The following is an 18,895-nucleotide window of genomic DNA, read 5'->3' as shown; positions in this document are numbered from 1 at the left end:
TTTGGGCCTCAAGACCAGGGAAAGTGTGTGGTCTGGGGGAGGCATTTGGACTCACTTATTTCTTGACCAGGTGGTCCAGCTCTTGTGTAATTTGACCCTGTCTCTGCCTCTGGAGGTAGATTGCCCCACAGTTCAGAGCTAGGCTTGAGTCAGTCTGCTCCAGTTCAGACCCCAACTCTGCTACTTTTGCTGGCTGTGTGATCTCAGGCAAGTTACTTGTCTTTGTGCCCGCTATCTCTTGAATGGGGATTATGATAGCAGTACTCACCTCAAAGAATTGTTGAGAAAGTTAGGCAAGTTAATACCAGCAACATGTTTGGAATAGCCCATGGAACCTACAATTAAGACTCAGTTTATGTGAACTATTATTATTACACTGTTTTCCACGATTTTGCTAGCCCATGGAGGAAGTCTCTGGGTGTCCTCTCCTCCTGTGTCTTGGTGATGCTGAAAGATGGGACCAGACTCAGTCCCTGTGCTGAGGAAGGGGACTCACCAACAGGAAGTGGGCTTCTGATCTGTGCATGTGGGATGTGCTGATGAGCTCGAGCAAGGCTGTGAAGGCAGCAGTGGGCCTGGGGTGGTACTTGGGGGCTGCCGGAGGTTGCTTGGTCTCTCCATGTCTATTTCTAGGTCTGCCATAACAAAATACTACAAACTGGGTAGCTGATGGCAGAAATTTATTTTCTCAGAGTCTGGAGGTTAAATGTCTTGAGACTAGGGAGTGGTGGGGCTGGTTTCTTCCGAGGCCTCTGCCCTTGCCTGCCCAGCGGCTGTCTTCTCCCTGTGTTTACGTGGTGTTCCCTCTATGTGCACCTGTGTTCAGATTGTCTCTTATCAAGACAGCAGGCCACACTGGATTAGGGCTCACCCGGGGACTTCAGTTGACCTTAGTCACCCCTTTAAAGCTCTGACTCCAAATACAGTCCCATTCTGAGTTCCTGGGCATCAGGATTTCGACACGTGGATTTGATGAGGGACACAGTTTGGCCTGTAATAATGTCTATGACTGAGTGGCTGTTCTGTGGGTCCCTCTCATCATGTCACTGCACACCTGTGGTTCTGTGTCAGTGTCTGTGTGTCTGTCTGAGTGTCTGACCTTCAGAGACTGTCCTTATGCCTCTGTGAGGCTGGGTCTTGGTGGGCCTTACCTGGTAGCCTCTGATAGCATTCCTCACCAACCTGCTTGTACTGTGTGTCCTCCATGAGCTGGTCTGTACTGTAAACCTGTAATTATTCAGAGCAGGTCTGTAATCCAGGATGTCATTGGTCTGAGGGTAGGGGGTAGGAGTGTGGAATGCCTGGGGAACTGGATCTTCTCACCTCTGGGTCTCTGTGCAGGTGAGCCCTAGTGTGTGTGTGTGTGTGTGTGTGTGTGTGTGTGTGTGTGTGTGCGTGTGTATATGTGTTTGTGTGTCTGTGTGAGTGTGGGTGTGGGTGTGTGTGGAAGGCCTGGGAACTGGATCTTCCCACCTCTGAGTCTCTGTGCAGGTGAGCCCTATTGTGTGTGCGTGTGTGTGTGTGTTTGTGTGTCTGTGTGGGTTTGGGTGTGGGTGTGTGTGGAATGCCTGGGAACTGGATCTTCTCACCTCTGGGTCTCTGTGCAGGTAAGTCCTATGGCGCACACGTGTGTGTGTGTGTGTGAATCTGAAATTGTGTGTGTGTGTGAATCTGAAATCTGACAAGGCGTGTGGCTGGCAGGCAGGGTTTGAAAGGAGGGCGGAAGGATCCTATTAATTTGAGATTTGAAAGAAAACAGCGTGTTTACAAACGCGGAGACCAGTGGGTTAAACACATGTTGGCGATCACGGTGAAAGGACGCAGCTGAGGCTGGGCTGGCTCCAGTGTGAATTCCGCAGCATGCTGGTGTCTCTAAAACTGTCACAAATCCAGACACGGAAGGAAACAATGAGACTGAGCCGAGGCCACGGTGGGGCAAGGAGAGGAGGAAGCAGAGGCATCTGGGAGGTGGGGTCCTCTTGAGGCCACTGTATCTCCATCTCCACAGCAGCCCAGAGGAGGCTGAGGGTCGGGGCTGGGGGAACTCACTCTCCCCCACTGCTTTCCAGCTGAAAGGAGTCTGCACCTGGAGCCCAGGGGCAGTGGAGTGGGTCGGGGGTGGGGGGCTCATATATAGAGCCCCCACTTAGGCTGTGCTGTGCTCTCTGCTCCTCCCTACAGGAGGCCTGCAAGGGAGTAATGATTATTTCCATCTAAGAGCTGAGGAAACTGAGTCCTGGAGAGACACGCAGCCTTGGTCAAGGATTTAGTGGCCAGGATTTGGACTGTTCAGTTCAGCTCAGTCGTGTCCAACTCTTTGCAACCCCATGGACTGCAGCACACCAGGCTTCCCTGTCCATCACCAACTCCCAGAGCTGGCTCGAACTCAAATCCATCGAGTCGGTGATGCCATCCAACCATCTCATCCTCTGTCATCCCTTTCTCCTCCTGCCTTCAATCTTTCCCAGCATCAGGGTCTTTTCCAATGAGTCAGTTCTTCGCATCAGATGGCCAGACCATTGGAGTTTCAGCTTCAGCATCAGTCCTTCCAATGAACTGAGATCTGTCTAATCGCTCTCAGGATTCCTGGATGGTGTTTGGTTAAGAAACAATGAATGAATGAATACATGCCTGAGAGAGAGAAAGCGGGGAGGGAGGAAGGAAGAAGGCAGGGAAGAAAGAAAAGATAAAATAGTCCCCATGCTTTGAGGTGGCATCTATGTCCAGGCACTAACTATTTCATGCCTTGAAGGGCAGTAACTAACCCGTATTTTCTCCACCACACCCATCAATCCTGTAATAACTGGGGTTAAACACTTTGATTTATTCTTTTGGAAAAATCAGTAGCAGTCAAGAGACAGTGGACCCTGGTGTCTTCTCACTCAGGGAGCAGCCTTTTCCTTGGGAAACAAACAGGAAGGAGATGGTCTGAACAGAGATTCTTTTGTTCCCCCAGCACTCAGTCACTAAGTGCCAGCCTTGGTTTTGCTCAGCTGTGGCCCCGGGTTTGAGTATGAGCTCTGCCACACACTAGCCTGTTCATTCTCCTTGCTCTCCTCTTCTGGACTTGCCCTTTCATGCCCTCCTTTATTTCACTGAGCAGGTTTCATGCACAGAGCTCTCGGGTTGTTTTCTCATCACCAGGGCTTTTAGGTACAAATGTGCCCCCTGTATGTACCCCCTGGGTCTTCCTCTTGGTGGCTTGATTCCCTGTGTGCTTTGTAATTGTCATCTGTACACTTATACTAAGCTTATGTCCTGTGGGTGTCCCACGTGCCCTGGGTGGTAGCTGTAGAGCAGTGGGAAGCTTCCTCAACTGGGGATCCCAAGGCTTTCTTCTGGTCCCAGATGAGGTTGTTTATTAATTTTCCAGGATATTTCTGTGGCTCCAGGCTTTCTACAGGAGCATGCTGCTGCCCTGGGCTCCCATTTCCTTTTCCACTTCTGATACAGGTGGAGGGCAAGGCTTTTTGCCTCTTTCACAGGCCAGTGGGCAGAAAATTTTCCCTAAAAATTAAAAAAAATTTTAGATGTAATTGCTTTACAGTATTGTGTTAATTTCTGCTGTATGGCAAAATGACCCAGTTACAGATATACATATTCTTTCCCACTGTGGTTTATTACAGGATGCTGTACAGCAGGACCTTGTTCTTTATCCAGCCTATATACATAGTTTGCATCTGCGGATCTCAGACTCGCAGTCCACCCCACACCCCACCCTTGGTGGCCGCAAGTCTGTGAATCTGTCTCATAGACACGTTCACTTGTGTCGTAGTTTAGATTCCACACACAAGAGATAAGCATACATTTGTATTTCTCTTTCTGACCTCTTTGCTTAGGATGATAATCTCTAAGGATGTGTGCATACTCAGTCACTTAGTCGCTCAGTCATGGCTGACTCTTTGAGATCCCATGGACTATAGACCACCAGCCTCCTCTGTCCATAGGATTTCCCAGGCAAGAATACTGGAGTGGGTTGCCATTTCCTTCTTCAGGGGGTCCTCCAAACCAAGGGATCGAACCTTCATCTCCTGCATCACCTGTCTTGGCAAGTGGATTCTTTACCACTGAACCACCTGGGAAATACCCTAGGTCCACCCAAGTTTCTGCAAATGGCATTATTACATTCTTTTTGATGGCTGAGTAATATTCCAGTGTGTGTGTGGGGGGGTGTTGGTGTGTGTGGGTGTGTGTGGGGGGGTGTGTGTGTGTGCATGTGTATGTGTGAGGGTGTGTGTGTGTGTGTATACACACCACATCTTCTTTGCCCATTCATCTGTCAGTGGACATTTAGCTTGCCTGCCTGTCTTGGCTAATGTGAATAGCGCTGCTATGAGTCTAGAGGTGCACCTGTAAGCTTCGATAGGTAGAGTTTGGGTCCTCGTTTACTTGTAAGTGCGGCCCTTTCTGATTTCCATGGCAGTGTCTTCTTGGAGCCATCATAGTCTGGAAATATCTTGGCAACTAGATCCTTTTTCCCTTTACAGTTCCCGTGTTTGTGCTGTCATCTTATGTTGCTTTATTTGTGGCCTGATTCTTCCACCACAGAGTTCGTTGAGGGTAAGAGTTCCCTTCTAACCTTGGGCTGTGGCTGCAATCTATGAGTTTTGATAAAAAGTGTTCTCCAACTCCAGCAATCTAACAGTCGTTGCAATTTCATCTTTGATCTTCCCTGGATTTATAAGTGCTTTGTTTATTTCCCAAGGTTTCTTTTCTCTTCTTTATCTTCTGTCAGTTCTAACAGACTTTTAGTGTGGATTCTAACTAGCAAGGACAACTAGAGAGGCATCTAGAGATGGTTTATTCAAGTTGAATGTTTACATAAATTGACAGTGCCTGATGGTCAGTACGCAAGATGGGAGTCCGGTGGCCAAGTGGAACCTCTGCTCCAGGCCTGACTTAGTCATGTCACTTGGGTGATCCAGTTCCGCAAAGTCTCAGGGCCTCTGGTTGTTCATCAGGAACATGGTGGCAGAGAGCCCTGGGCAGAGCCATCCTGGTACCTTTTTCTCTTAGTAAATACTTGCCTGTGGCTCCTGGCTTTATGCGGGTAGCTCAGTTTCTGCCCATTGTGTTTAGATGGCCCAAGGCTCCCACCAGCCCCTTCCCCAGGGAGCCCCTCAACTTCAGGTCCTGTTCACTGTCCCAACCCCAAATTCCTTCTTTATCTAGTCCCTGGGGTTTCCTCTTTTATTGGCTTTGAACTCAGCTGGGCATTTACATTTTGGAGGGCTATAATATATCAAGCATTTTAATGTGTGTAGAAAAGAAGAAGGAATTTCCCATATTGACCCAATGTATGACATTAACTAGAAGTTTCTGGTGTGATTAACTTTGTGTCTTTGAGCAAGACACTTAACTTCTCTGATACTGTCTTTTCATCTATGAAATAAGTAGGTCTTATGACAGTAATATCTACAAAATGGGTTGTTATAAGAATTATGTGACAGACATGTAAAGAATTGAACATATACAGTACCAAGAAATAGTCAATGTCTTATAAATGATAAGTGTGATTATAATTTCCGCTTCTGTTTTACATATAAAGATTTTGAGCTCAAAGAGATGAACTTGCCTGAAGTCACTCAGCTGGTCAATGGATTAAACCTCAAATGTCTGAGTCTTGTCATCCCAGGAGCTAAGCATATGAGTGAAGAGGTCTTTAGAATGACTGGGGCCCAAGTCACCATCTGAATATACCCTCATAAGGGACCCCCAGTGAGAACTGCCTAGCAGAAGCCAGGCAGTCCCCAGCTTCATGAGCAAAGTAAACAATGGCTTTTATTGTGAGTCAATGTGTGGGGAACAGTGGTCACACAGCAGCAGCCAGCGTGAACACTGTCTTGTTGCTTACTAGGCACAATTAAGTCCTGGGCAGACAGCATGGCATCATTTGTTCATCTGTCCATTTACTCAGCAAACAGAGGTTGAGTCCCATCTGTGCCACAGGCTCTTTGCTAGGCACAGAAGACTCAGCAGTAAACAAGACAGGCAAGATAGGAAACAGACAAATAAATAAAAAGAGAAAATACCCGGTAGTGATAAATTCCAGGATGAAAATAAAGCTTAATGAGACAGAGTGACAAATGGAGTCTTTTCAACTTAAGTGATCAGGGAAGTTTCCTCGGAGGCATTTAAGGTAAGATGAAGGTCAGGAGGGAGTAAGAGCTGGCAGCAGATTATGCCAGGCAGAAAGAATTGCCAGTGGAACCGCCCTACAGTGGGAGTGAGCTTGGCATCCTTCAGCGGCTGGCATGACCACGGTGCAGTGAATGTGGGAGCAAGAGGCAGGAGAGGAATGCCAAGAGGTGTGCAGGGGCAGAGCATGCAGGGCTCTGTAGACCAAGGAAAAGACTGCAGATTTTTTTCCAAATGCAATGAGAAGGCACTGGTAGGCATTTAAGCAGAGTGATGTGTCAGTAAGAATCAGTTGGTGATGCTACAATAGCAAATAAACCCCCAAATCTCAGTGGCTTCCTACAGTAGAAATTTATTTTCTTCCTACATATAGTCGACAGTGTGTCTACACCATCTCGTCTACTTGGCACCTTAGATGCTCAAGCTGCCTCCCATCTTGTGGTTCCAGCATCTTGCAGCTTCAAGGTCAATGTGATGTCATCTACCCAGGGACAGGAAAAAGGAGAACAAGGGATGGGAAAGGCACATCAGATACTTACCTCCCTTAACCTGGAACTAGTATAAATCAGTTTGCTCACATCCCATTGGCCAGAACTAGACACATGGCCAAGCTAACCATCAGGGAGGCTGGGAATGGGAAAGAGCATACAGATCCATCTAAGAGCTCTGAATATTCTCTACCACAGGTAGTAATAGGATCTGATTCATATTGCAAGTAGGCACTCTGGTTACTAGGAAAAAAAAAAAAAGTGAGTCATGAGCAGTGGGGAGCAGGCTGTGGTTAGGTTCTGAAATGGGAGGTGAACTTCTTTGCCTTTGAATTTGTCATTTGTGGCCTTAAATGCTGGGCAAGGTTTACCTCCTTGAACAAAATATACTAAAAGTTGTGTCCTGAAGGAATGTTCAGATCAAAGCTGCAGTCTGGAGTGCAAACCCAAACGTTTAACTCATACCAGTCAGGATGGCCATCATCAAAAAGTCTACAAATAAGAAATGCTGGAGAGAGAGAGAGAGAGAGAGAGAGAGAGAGAGAGAGAGAGAGAGAGGCGTGTGTGTGTGTGTGTGTGTGTGATGCGTGTGTGTGTATGATTTGTGTAAAGTTATCAACTGTCTTTTCTAGTAATGTTCTGTTTTGTGCTATTATTTCCTTCTCATTGATAAATATTAAGATGCCTTTTTAAAATGAAATGATGGTGACACTATCTACTTATGAGGCAAAATAACTCTTTGTTGGTTTCCAAGTTAGTTATGGAATTTACCAACCCAGGATCCCAAATTCTGGGAATCAGGGCCTTCCTGATAAACATTTAGAATTTGTTCTGGCTTTTTATTGGAGTATGGTTTCTTTACAATGTTGTGTTAGTTTTAGGCGTACAGCAAGGTGATTCAGTTGTATATATATAGTATATATATATTTTCAGGGTCTTTTCTGTTATAGTTTATTATAAGATATTGAATATGGTTCCCTTTGCTATATAGTAGGCCCTTGTTGCTTATCTGTTTTTTATCTAGTAATATGTATCTAGTAATCCCAAACTTCTAATGTATCCCATCCCCCCATTTTCCTCTTTGATAACCATAAGTTTGTTTTCTGGGTCTGTGAGTCTGTTTCATAAATAAGTGCATTTGTATTTTTTTTTAGATTCCACATGTAGGTTATATTATATATTTGTGCATATTTGGCATTGGTGCTTTCTGAATTACCTGTGAGAATCTTCTATCATCATCCAATGAGGGAGATATCCAGAGTCGCCTGTGTGAGAAGCTGCTTGAGGCAACTTACCCCTTTTCATTCAAAGAGTCTTCCTCAAAACTTTCAATTTGGGAGTCACAATTGAAGTCACCTTGGCCTTTTACTGTGATACCTTAATCTCATGTCACGTGCCTCTCGATGAGTCACTTGACAGGCCTCTTATTATAAGAACTGCCTGCCAGTTTGAGGCCTTTCCTCTTGGGAAAATCCCAGCATGACTTCTGTGCTTACCAGTAGCTTAAACTTGAAGCCAGAGCTTTCCAGACTCCGCACTCACATTCGTTAGGTCCAGCCATGTTCCTGGGACTCGGTAACAAACAGGTGGAAGTGTAATTCTGCTTATGTGATGCCACACTATCCTTACCTTTCTCACTTCCCTATTTGCATTTCTTGTCTCAAGGACAAGCACTGGCCCATGAACTGTATTTGGAGGCAGCAGGCCTGGGTGCATAACAGCAGCCAAGGTCCAGAGCCAAACACAGAGGTTTGGGAACCAGGATGCCAAGGGCGGCCACATAGGCAAAGGACAGGAGTCTGGGTGACTACAGAAGGGTTGGACACATGTCTTGGGGGATCGGTGACAGGCCGCAGCAGGCCTGCAGGGTGAGCTGGGCAGCCCAGTGAAGGCTTGTCGGCCCAGGAGGAGCTGGCAGGACTCCACACCCCTCTCCCGCCTGCCCTTGTGTGGCTGCCTCCAGCCAGACCGACCTCCCGGTCACCCCCACACAAGGCCTGCTTCTGCCACCCCTGTGCTCTCTGTCCTTTCTGCCTGCTTCACCCCCTTTCTGTTTCCCGACCCCACCGTTTTCTGCCTGGCCAACTTGTATGCCTCCTTCAAAAGGAACATGCTCTGTCTTCTTCCACACAGATAAAAAGAAACTCGGCACACAGTGGCGGCACCTCCTTCACTGCCCCGGGCCCTGAGGCTCACACAATAGATGTGAGAGAGGAGAGAGGAAGAGGGGGCAAAGATGGCTTCCAAATTTCTGTCAGAACAACTGGAAAGGTAGAGTTTCCAGCAGCTGAGCCGGGAAAACTGAGGAAGGGGTGGGCTGGGAAGCTACCGTCAGGGACCAAGTTTCAAATGTGGTACATTTGATTAAGATGGTAACTTTTTTATTTCTTTTGGCGAAGGCATGAGGCATGCAGGATCTTAGTTCCCCAACCAGGGGTCCCTGCATTGAGAGTGCAGAGTCTTAACCACTGGATTGCCAGGAAAGTCCCTAGATGTGGTCCATTTGAGATGCTGGCTAGGCATTCAAGTGGGCATGTCAGATACCCTTTTGGATACACATGTTTGGAGTTCAGGGAGGAGAACCAGATTAGGGACATAAATTTCAGCATCATCAGCATAAGGCTGATATTTAAAGTCATTTTTTGCAGGCGCTTATGTGGAATGTGGCTTCCAGAGTCCCTCAGCCTGGCACATCAGAGCCTTCCAGCTGGCCTTGGGCATCACTTAACCCCACTGTTGCCCCTCCAGCCATGTGCCCTTGATAGCAGCTCCAGCAGCACCACTCTGGATATTTCCACAGGTCTCCTTCTTTGCCTGTCACTGATGGCTCCTTATTCTTCAAAAACCAACATCGTTTTTCTCAGTACCTTTTTTGGAAGATTGAATATTCCTATTCTCACGGTTACAACAACACTTTGACTACATGAACTGAAACCCTAGGGCAAATTACTTCATGCTATATTATTAATATAATACCTGTGTCATTGATAAACAGTTTGAAATATTACCCAAGGTGTTTTCTCCTTGGCAGTTCCTCTAGTGTCTCAACCTGAGCCTCTTCCCTCTTTAAAACATCTTCTCTGAGGCTTAATAGCTCAGAGAAGTAATATAAAACAAAATCAACAAATAAATAGCAAAAAAAAAATTCTTGATTTTGAGTTTTCAAGTTTCACATTAAAAACAAAATCCATAGCATCAAGGGAATAAGAGAAAAAGCCACAAATTGGGAGAAAATATTTGCAGATGACAGGGCCTGACCCATGGAAGTAGGCCAACAGATACGAGCCTGCCCTGTGCCCTAAGTTATTGGGTTCAGGGGAGACCTGACCATTACTGGGTCTTTCAGATTCCTGCCCTCCGACCCCCACTGCTGCCCTTACTCTGGAATTGGGGCTTAGAGATGCTTGTTCATGTCTACAGGTCACTGGAACTAATAAGATAACAGTTCAATTCAGTTCAGTCACTCAGTCGTGTCTGACTCTTTGCAACCCCATAGACTGCAGCACGCCCAGCTTCCTTGTCCATCACCAACTCCTGGAGATTGCTTAAACTTATGTCTATCAAGTTGGTGATGCCATCCAACCATCTCATCCTCTGTCATCCTCTTCTCCTCCTGCCTTCAATCTTTCCCAGCATCAAGGTCTTTTCCAATGAGTCAGTTCTTCACATCAGGTGGCCAAAGTATAGCATCAGTCCTTCCAATGAACATTCAGGACTGATTTCCTTTAGGGCTAACTTGTTTGATCTCCTTGCAGTCCCAGGGACTCTCAAGAGTCTTCTCCAACACCACAGTTCAGAGCCATCAATTCTCCGGCACTCAGCTTTCTTTACAGTCTAACTCTCACATCCATACGTGACTACTGGAAAACCATAGCTTTGACTAGACGGACCTTTGTTGGCAGAGTAATGTCTCTGCTTTTTCAATATGCTGTTTAGCTTGGTCATAGCTTTTCTGTCAAGTACAAGTGTCTTTTAATTTCACGGCTGCAGTCACCATCTGCAGTGATTTTGGAGCCCAAGAAAATAAAGTTTGTCACTGTTTCCATTGTTTACCCACCTATTTGCCATAAAGTGATGGGACTGGATGTCATGATCTTCACTTTTTGAGTGTTGAGATTTAAGCCAGCTTTTTCACTCTCCTCTTCTACTTTCATCAAGAGGTTCTTTAGTTCCTCTTCACTTTCTGCCGTAAGATTGGTGTCAGCTGTGTATCTGAGGTTATTGATATTTCTCCCAGCAATCTGATATAATATACACAGGCTATATGGTAACATCACAGCAGCCCCATGAGACTGAACAGGGAGGAGAGAAAAGATGGCAGGCAGACAGAGGAAGAAGGAATAACAGGAGGAAACCTGACTCTGGAATTGCCTGCCTGGTGACTGCAGCCTTGAGAATCCCCATTTGTTCCATGACTTCTCTTTTTTTGCTGAAGCTGGCTTTAGTGCATTTCCGTTACTGATGGCCAAATGGCTGTTGACCAGCAGTAACTGAATCCCCTCCAGACTGTGAGCATTTTGAGGGCAAAACTGCTTATTTATAGAGTAGCAGGGCTCTGTCCAGCAGGGTGTTCTCCAGGGCTCCAGGAATCCTATTGGAGAGTTTTGCACAGTAAAGTTACAAGCATTGGATTTGGAGTTTGGCTTCCAACCCTCCTACTTGGTGCAATGTAACGGAGGAAGCCCCAGTTTCCATAGCTTTAACATGCAGATCCCAGTTCCTGGTTCACAGCCTCGATATTGGTATGGAGTGAAATAATTTCTGCAGAAGTTACCTAGCCTGATGCCTGGCACAGAGGAAATGCCCTGTGAATGGAAATTGGCATGCTTTATAACTGCTATCAAGAACTGACCTTATCCATTCAAGAAATATTTGTTGAGTACATACTGTGCCCTGGAGTAATAAAGAGAGAGACAAGATCCTTGAGGCACCTGCTCTCATAAAGGTTATAGTCAAAAGAAAAGGAAGCGGCTTTTCCTCATTGCCTCTGTGTTCCAGTGCTCCAGGTCAGGCTCCTCTTGATCAGGGAGGGTATTGAAAGACTCATACTTTGGATCTGTCATGATGCGGTTCCTCTGTGTAATAAAAGCAGTTCTGCACGTGGTTATGGTTCCTCGGTTTCAACAGCACCATTTGTGGTCATGCCATGTTTATTTTTCACATCCTTCCAGTTAAACTCTTGTGAGAGAGAGCCAGGCACGCTTACACACCTGTCCCACAAGTGTGTTCCTCCCACCTGCCTGTCTTTTGCTCCTGCAACCATCTGGGTTCAGTCTGAGAGCACCGGTCAGGTTAAACACTGTGCAGATCAGGGGAGAGTTCTGTTTAGCTAGCGAGACTGATAACTGATGAGAGGTTACCCTCCCTCCCTCAAGGCAGAATCGATCCATTCTAGTTCCTACGGATCTATACCAGAGAACAGCCTTAGGAGTAATGATGAATTCATTAATTGAGAGAGCACTTAAGGAGGGCCAAAAAGGATGAAAGTGATCAGTGGTGATCTCAGGTTCGGGATGCTGGCTACTTGGTCTCCGACCTGCCTGGGCTTGGTCTGGCAAGCAGATACTGCCAAGCTGTTCCCAGTACTCTGCTCAACTCTCTCAGAACAAATACTTTTTGTGATATTGACCACCTTTAGGGATTTCATCACATCTGAAATACACTGACCATTTTTTCCCCCCTGACAATAAAGGTTATATATGTTCATTATTAAAATTAAAAAAAAAAATCTTAATGGCCTTCCTCCCTAATAAGGAAATAGTGATTATTTTGATTTTATTTTTTCCTCAGCTTCTGATGTTCAGTCGCTAAGTTGTGTCTGACTCTTTGTGACCCCATGGACTGCAGCACACCAGGCTTCCCTGTCCTTCAGTGTCTCTTGGAGTTTGTTCAGACTCACATCCATTGAGTCAGTGATGCCATCCGACTGAACGTGACGATTTGCTAGACACGCATATTGTGCACTAATTACCAGAACAGCACATCCGTCCCCTTATACGGTCATCATTTTTTGTGTGTGACATGAGAACTTCCAAGGTCTACCCTCTTAGCATCTTTCTAGTGCATAGTAAGTATGGTTAACTGCCGTCACCATGCTACACAGTAGAGCCCTGATACTTACTCATCTAACGCTGGAAGTTTAAATCCTCCCACCCTGCCCCTGGCAACCACCAATCCACTCTCTGTTTCTACAAAATGTCTTTCTATATTCCAGCTCACCATATACAAGTGAGCTCGGACAATACCTGCCTTTCTCTGTCTGACTCATTTACTGAGCATGATATCCTCAAGTTTCATCCATATTGTCACAAATGGCAAGATTCCCTTCATTTTGTGGCTGAATAATATTCCACTTTACATATCTGTGTCTGTATCTATCTCACACTTTCTTTATCCATTTGTCCATCACAGGCACTTAGGCTTTTCCCATGTCCTGGCTGTTGTGGATAAAGCTGCAATGAACATGGGGGTGCAAATAACCTCTTTGAGGACTTGTTCTCATGTCTTTTAGATATATATCCAGAAATGGCATTATGTGTAGTTCTCTCTTTAATTTTCTGAGGAACCTCCATACTGTTTGCCAAGGCAATAGTGATTTTTATTGGCCAGGCAGAATGGGCAGCCTCAGGCAGTGACTGACAAAACCAGTTCCCTAGCTTCCTTTACAGGTAACAATAGCCAAGTGACCCATTTCTGGCCTTTTGGATCACAGCAGATCTGCTAGGGAGTTTCTGGGAAAGATTTTGCTATTCACTCCATGCCCCATCCTGCCATGAAAGAAGAGGCCACGACACCTGAGGCTGGAGGAGCCACTTTGTGCCCACGAGGCAACAAACAAGAGTGTGAAAGACAACCGCTTGAGGAGGTCCACAAAGCCTGGACGGACTTGTATTCTTTTTTTTTCAGCTGTGCTGGGTCTTGTTGCTATGCAAGGGCTTTCTCTAGTTGCAGCAAGCGTGAGTTACACTTCGTTGCAAGGCACGGGCTTCCTATTGCAAAGGCTTCTCTCCTTGCAGGCTCTAGAATGCAAGCTCAGTAGTTGTGGCGCGTGGCTTAGTTGCCCTGCAGCATTTGGAATCTTCCCGGACCAGGGATGGAACTCATGTCCCCGGCACTGGCAGGTGGATTCTTAATCACTGGGCCACCAGGGAAGTCTAGGACATGGATTCTAACTGTCTTCCTTTTCCCGTAACAAGAAGGCTGGAGGTAGATACTCCTGGCCAGAAAAAATAAATGCTTATTATTCAAGCTCCTGTTGGTTGGGTGTTCTATTTTTTGCACCCAGATTCCTAAATATGCTAAAATATAGACATACAGATGTTCCTTGACTTATGGTTCAGCTTAACAATTTTTCAGCCTTATGGTGATGCAAAAGCAATCCGCATTCAGTAGAAACAGTGGGCTTCCCAAGTAAGGAATATGCCTGCTAATGTAGGAGAAGCAGAAAATGTGGGTTCAATCCCTGGGTTGGGAAGATCCTCTGGAGTAGGAAATGGCAACCCACTTCAGTGTTTTGCCTGGAAAATGCCAGGGACAGAGGAATCTGGGGGGCTACAGTCTATGGTGTAAGACTCAGTCACAACTGAGTACACACTCATATAGTCATTTAGTAAAAGCCGTACTTAAGGCTTCAAATTTTGCTCTTGTTCCAGGCTAGTGACGTGCGGTAGGATACTCCCTTGTGATGCTAGGCAGTGGCAGTGAACCCCCACTCCGTCAGCCACTGGATCACAGAGGTGAACAACTGGTACACTTACAGCCTTTCTATAATCATACAGTGGTTCTGTTTTGCACTTTCCGCAGTGTTCAGTAATTTACATGAGTTATTCAACAGTTTTTTTAAAAATAAAATGGGCTTTGTGTTAAATTATTTTGCCCAATTATAGGCTAATGGAAGTATTCTGAGCACTTTGAGGTAGGCTGGGCTAAGTTTTGATGTTCGGTGATGTATTAAAAGGATTTCTGACTTATGATATTTTCAACTTTTGGATTTTTAATTTTTTTATTAAAAAAATATTTATCTGATTATTTGACCACGCTAGGTCTCAGTGGTGGCACACGGGATCTTCAGTCCTTGTTGTGGCACTCAGGCTTTTTAGCTCAAGCTTGCAAACTCCTAGTTGTAGCATGTAGGATCTAGTTCTCTTACCAGGGATAGAACCCAGACCCGCTGCATTGGGAGTGTGGAGTCTTAGCCTCTGGACCACCAGGGAAGTTCTCCAACTGATGACGGATTTATCAGGGTGTTTTATGATGTACCCCATCATAAGACAAGGAAATCTGTATTTGTTTGTTTGTTTTTTTTGCTGTCCAGTTTGTGGGATCTTAGTTCCTTGATCAGGGATTGAACCATTGCTCACAGCAATGAAAGTCCAAACCACTGGACTGCCAGGGAATTCCAGAGGATGATCTGTAGATACAGTAAAACAGAAGATGAAAGTCTCTGTTCTTTCTCCAGATATAGACACTGTTAAAGTTTGGTATAGATTTTTCTAAGTATGGTTTGCATATATTAGTACATATAAATGATCACAAAACATAAAATTAATGGACTCATAGAATAAATGCATTCTGTTTTATAACCTGCTTTTTTTGTTGTTGTTGTTAAGAAAATACCATGGCTTATTTCTGTCAGTACTGCTTTTTTTTAAACAACTTAATCTTCTGTTGCTACACATTTAGGATGTATCCAATATTTTCTCATTATAAGCAATGCTGAAACAATTATCCTTGAACATACATTATTAGACATGGACAAAGGGTATGCACATAGTAGATGTTGATATATCTATCTATTAAATGCTTACTGAACGGCCAGTATATGTGGCACATTTATGCTGGATGAACAGGTACTTCAGTGGGGTTTTTTGCCTGTGGGGGAGACTGACAGTTGAGTAAGGAAACAAAGAGTTGTTGTTTAGTTGCTAAGTCATGTCTGACTCTTTGTGATCACGTGGACTATAACCCACCAGGCCCCTCTGTCCATGGGATTTCCCAGGCAAGAATACTGCAATGGGTTGCCATTTCTTCCTCCAGGCAATCTTCCCAACCCAAAGATTAAACCTGGGTCTCATGCATTGGGTGGTGGAGTCTTTACCACTGAGCCACAAGGGAAATCCAAACGACTAGTAAACAGTTACAAATTGTGATAAGTGATAAGCAGGAAATGAACTGATATGATATGAAAACACTGGGGACCTAACTTAAATAGACGACCAGTGAAGGCCTCCAAGGAGGTGACATTTAAGCTCAGAGTTAAAGGATGAGAAGAGCCTAGGAGGAGTTCAGTTCAGTTCAGTTCAATTCAGTCTCTCAGTCGTGTCCGACTCTTTGCGACCCCATGAATCGCAGCACGCCAGGCCTCCCTGTCCACCACCATCTCCCAGAGTTCACTCAGACTCATGTCCATTGAGTCCGTGATGCTATCCAGCCATCTCATCCTCAGTCGTCCGCTTCTCCTCCTGCCCCCAATCCCTCCCAGCATCAGAGTCTTTTCCAATGAGTCAACTCTTTGCATGAGGTGGACAAAGTACTGGAGCTTTAGCTTTAGCGTCATCCTTCCAAAGAAATCCCAGGGTTGATCTCCTTCAGAATGGACTGGTTGGATCTCCTTGCAGTCCAAGGGACTCTCAAGAGTCTTCTCCAACACCACAGTTCAAAAGCATCAATTCTTCGGTGCTCAGCCTTCTTCACAGTCCAACTCTCACAGCCATACATGACCACTGGAAAACCGTAGCCTTGACTAGATGGACATTAGTCGGCAAAGTAATGTCTCTGTTCTTGAATATACTATGTAGGTTGGTCATAACTTTTCTTCCAAGGAGTAATCGTCTTTTAATTTCATGGCTGCAGTCACCATCTGCAGTGACTTTGGAGCTCAAAAAAATAAAGTCTGACACTTTCCACTGTTTCCCCATCTATTTCCCATGAAGTGATGGGACCAGATGCCATGATCTTTGTTTTCTGAATGTTGAGCTTTAAGCCAACTTTTTCACTCTCCTCTTTCACTTTCATCAAGAGGCTTTTTAGTTCCTCTTCACTTTCTGCCATAAGGGTGGTGTCATCTGCATATCTGAGGTTATTGATATTTCTCCTGGCAATCTTGATTCCAGCTTGTGTTTCTTCCAGTCCAGCGTTTCTCATGATGTACTCTGCATAGAAGTTAAATAAGCAGGGTGACAATATACAGCCTTGACGTACTCCTTTTCCTATTTGGAACCAGTCTGTTGTTCCATGTCCAGTACTAACTATTGCTTCCTGACCTGCATACAGATTTCTCAAGAGGCAGGTCAGGTGGTCTGGTATTCCCATCTCTTTCAGAATTTTCCACAGTTTATTGGAGTGCTCTAGGTGAAATCCCCCAGGGAAGACAGAACTTTGATGTTTAAGGATCTAAAAGGCAGTGGGTGTGACTAGAACAGCTGAGAAGGAAATGAAAGGGATGCAAGGTCTAGATGAGATCATGTAGGTCATGTTGGAGTATTTGAATTTATTTTATGGAAACTCACTGAAGAGCTTTACGAGAGGGAGTGACTTGCTATATTTTATTGTTATTATTATTTAATGATCACTCTGGTTGCTATTTTCCATTGTTTGGATGGAGTCAAGCCAGATCAGTAAAAAATTCATTGAAGTTGTCTAAGCAAGATAATATGATTTGGAGTGGAATATTAGAAATATGCAAATAGATCAGTGGATAGAAACAAAGCATTTATAAGCAGGCATTGTAGGTGGATTCTTTACCAACTGAGCTATCAGGGAAGCCGAACTTATACTAGTGGCCCACAATTTTATTTAATGAAGTTTTACATTATATTCATTATATTCATTAAATGAAATTGTGGGCCACTAGTATAAGAAGAGGTGGCAAGAATACACAGAAGAACTGTACAAAAAAGATCTTCACGACCCAGATAATCACGATGGTGTGATCACTCACCTAAAGCCAGACATCCTGGAATGTGAAGTCAAGTGGGCCTTAGAAAGCATCACTACAAACAAAGCTAGTGGAGGTGATGGAATTCTAGTGGAGCTATTTCAAATCCTGGAAGATGATGCTGTGAAAGTGCTGCACTCAATATGCGAGCACATTTGGAATACTCAGCAGTGGCTACAGGACTGGAAAAGGTCAGTTTTCATTCCAATCCCAAAGAAAGGCAATGCCAAAGAATGCTCATACTACCACACAATTGCACTCATCTCACACACTAGTAAAGTAATGCTCAAAATTCTCCAAGCCAGGATTCAGCAGTACGTGAACCATGACCTTCCCGATGTTCAAGCTGGTTTTAGAAAAGTCAGAGGAACAAGAGATCAAATTGCCAACATCCACTGGATCATGGAAAAAGCAAGAGAGTTCCAGAAAAACATGTATTTCTGCTTTATTGACTATACCAAAACCTTTGACTGTCTGGATCACAATAAAGTGTGGAAAATTCTTCAAGAGATGGGAATACCAGACCACCTGCCCTGCCTCTTGAGAAATCTGTATGCAGGTCAGGAAGCAATAGTTAGTACTGGACATGGAACAACAGACTGGTTCCAAATAGGAAAAGGAGTCCATCAGGGCTGTATATTGTCACCCTGCTTGTTTAACTTATATGCAGAGTACATCATGAGAAACCCTGGGCTGGAAGAAGCACAAGCTGGAATCAATATCAACAACCTCAGATATGCAGATGACATCACCCTTATGGCAGAAAGTGAAGAGGAGCTATAAAGCCTCTTGATGAAAGTGAAAGAGGAGAGTGAAAAATTTGGCTTAAAGCTTAACATTTGGAAAACGAAGATCATGGCATCTGGTCCCATCACTTCATGGGAGATAGATGGGGAAACAGTGGAAACAGTGTCAGACTTTATTTTTTGGGGCTCCAAAATCACTGCAGATGGTGATTGCAGCCATGAAATTAAAAGACGCTTACTCCTTGGAAGAAAAGTTATGACCAACCCAGATAGCATATTCAAAAGCAGAGACATTACTTTGCCAACACAGGTCTGTCTAGTCAAGGCTATGGTTTTTCCAGTGGTCATGTATGGATGTGAGAGTTGGACTGTGAAGAAGGCTGAGCACCGAAGAATTGATGCTTTTGAACTGTGGTGTTGGAGAAGACTCTTGAGAGTCCCTTGGACTGTAAGGAGATCCAACCAGTCCATTCTAAAGGAGATCAGTCCTGGGTGTTCTTTGGAAGGAATGATGCTAAAGCTGAAACTCCAATACTTTGTCCACCTCATGCGAAGAGTTGACTCATTGGAAAAGACTCTGATGCTGG

Source organism: Ovis aries, chromosome 3, assembly GCF_016772045.2.
Source record: "Ovis aries strain OAR_USU_Benz2616 breed Rambouillet chromosome 3, ARS-UI_Ramb_v3.0, whole genome shotgun sequence".
Lineage (NCBI taxonomy): Eukaryota > Metazoa > Chordata > Mammalia > Artiodactyla > Bovidae > Ovis > Ovis aries.
The sequence above is the reverse complement of the archived record's forward strand: the minus strand, read 5'-3'. Positions refer to the sequence as shown.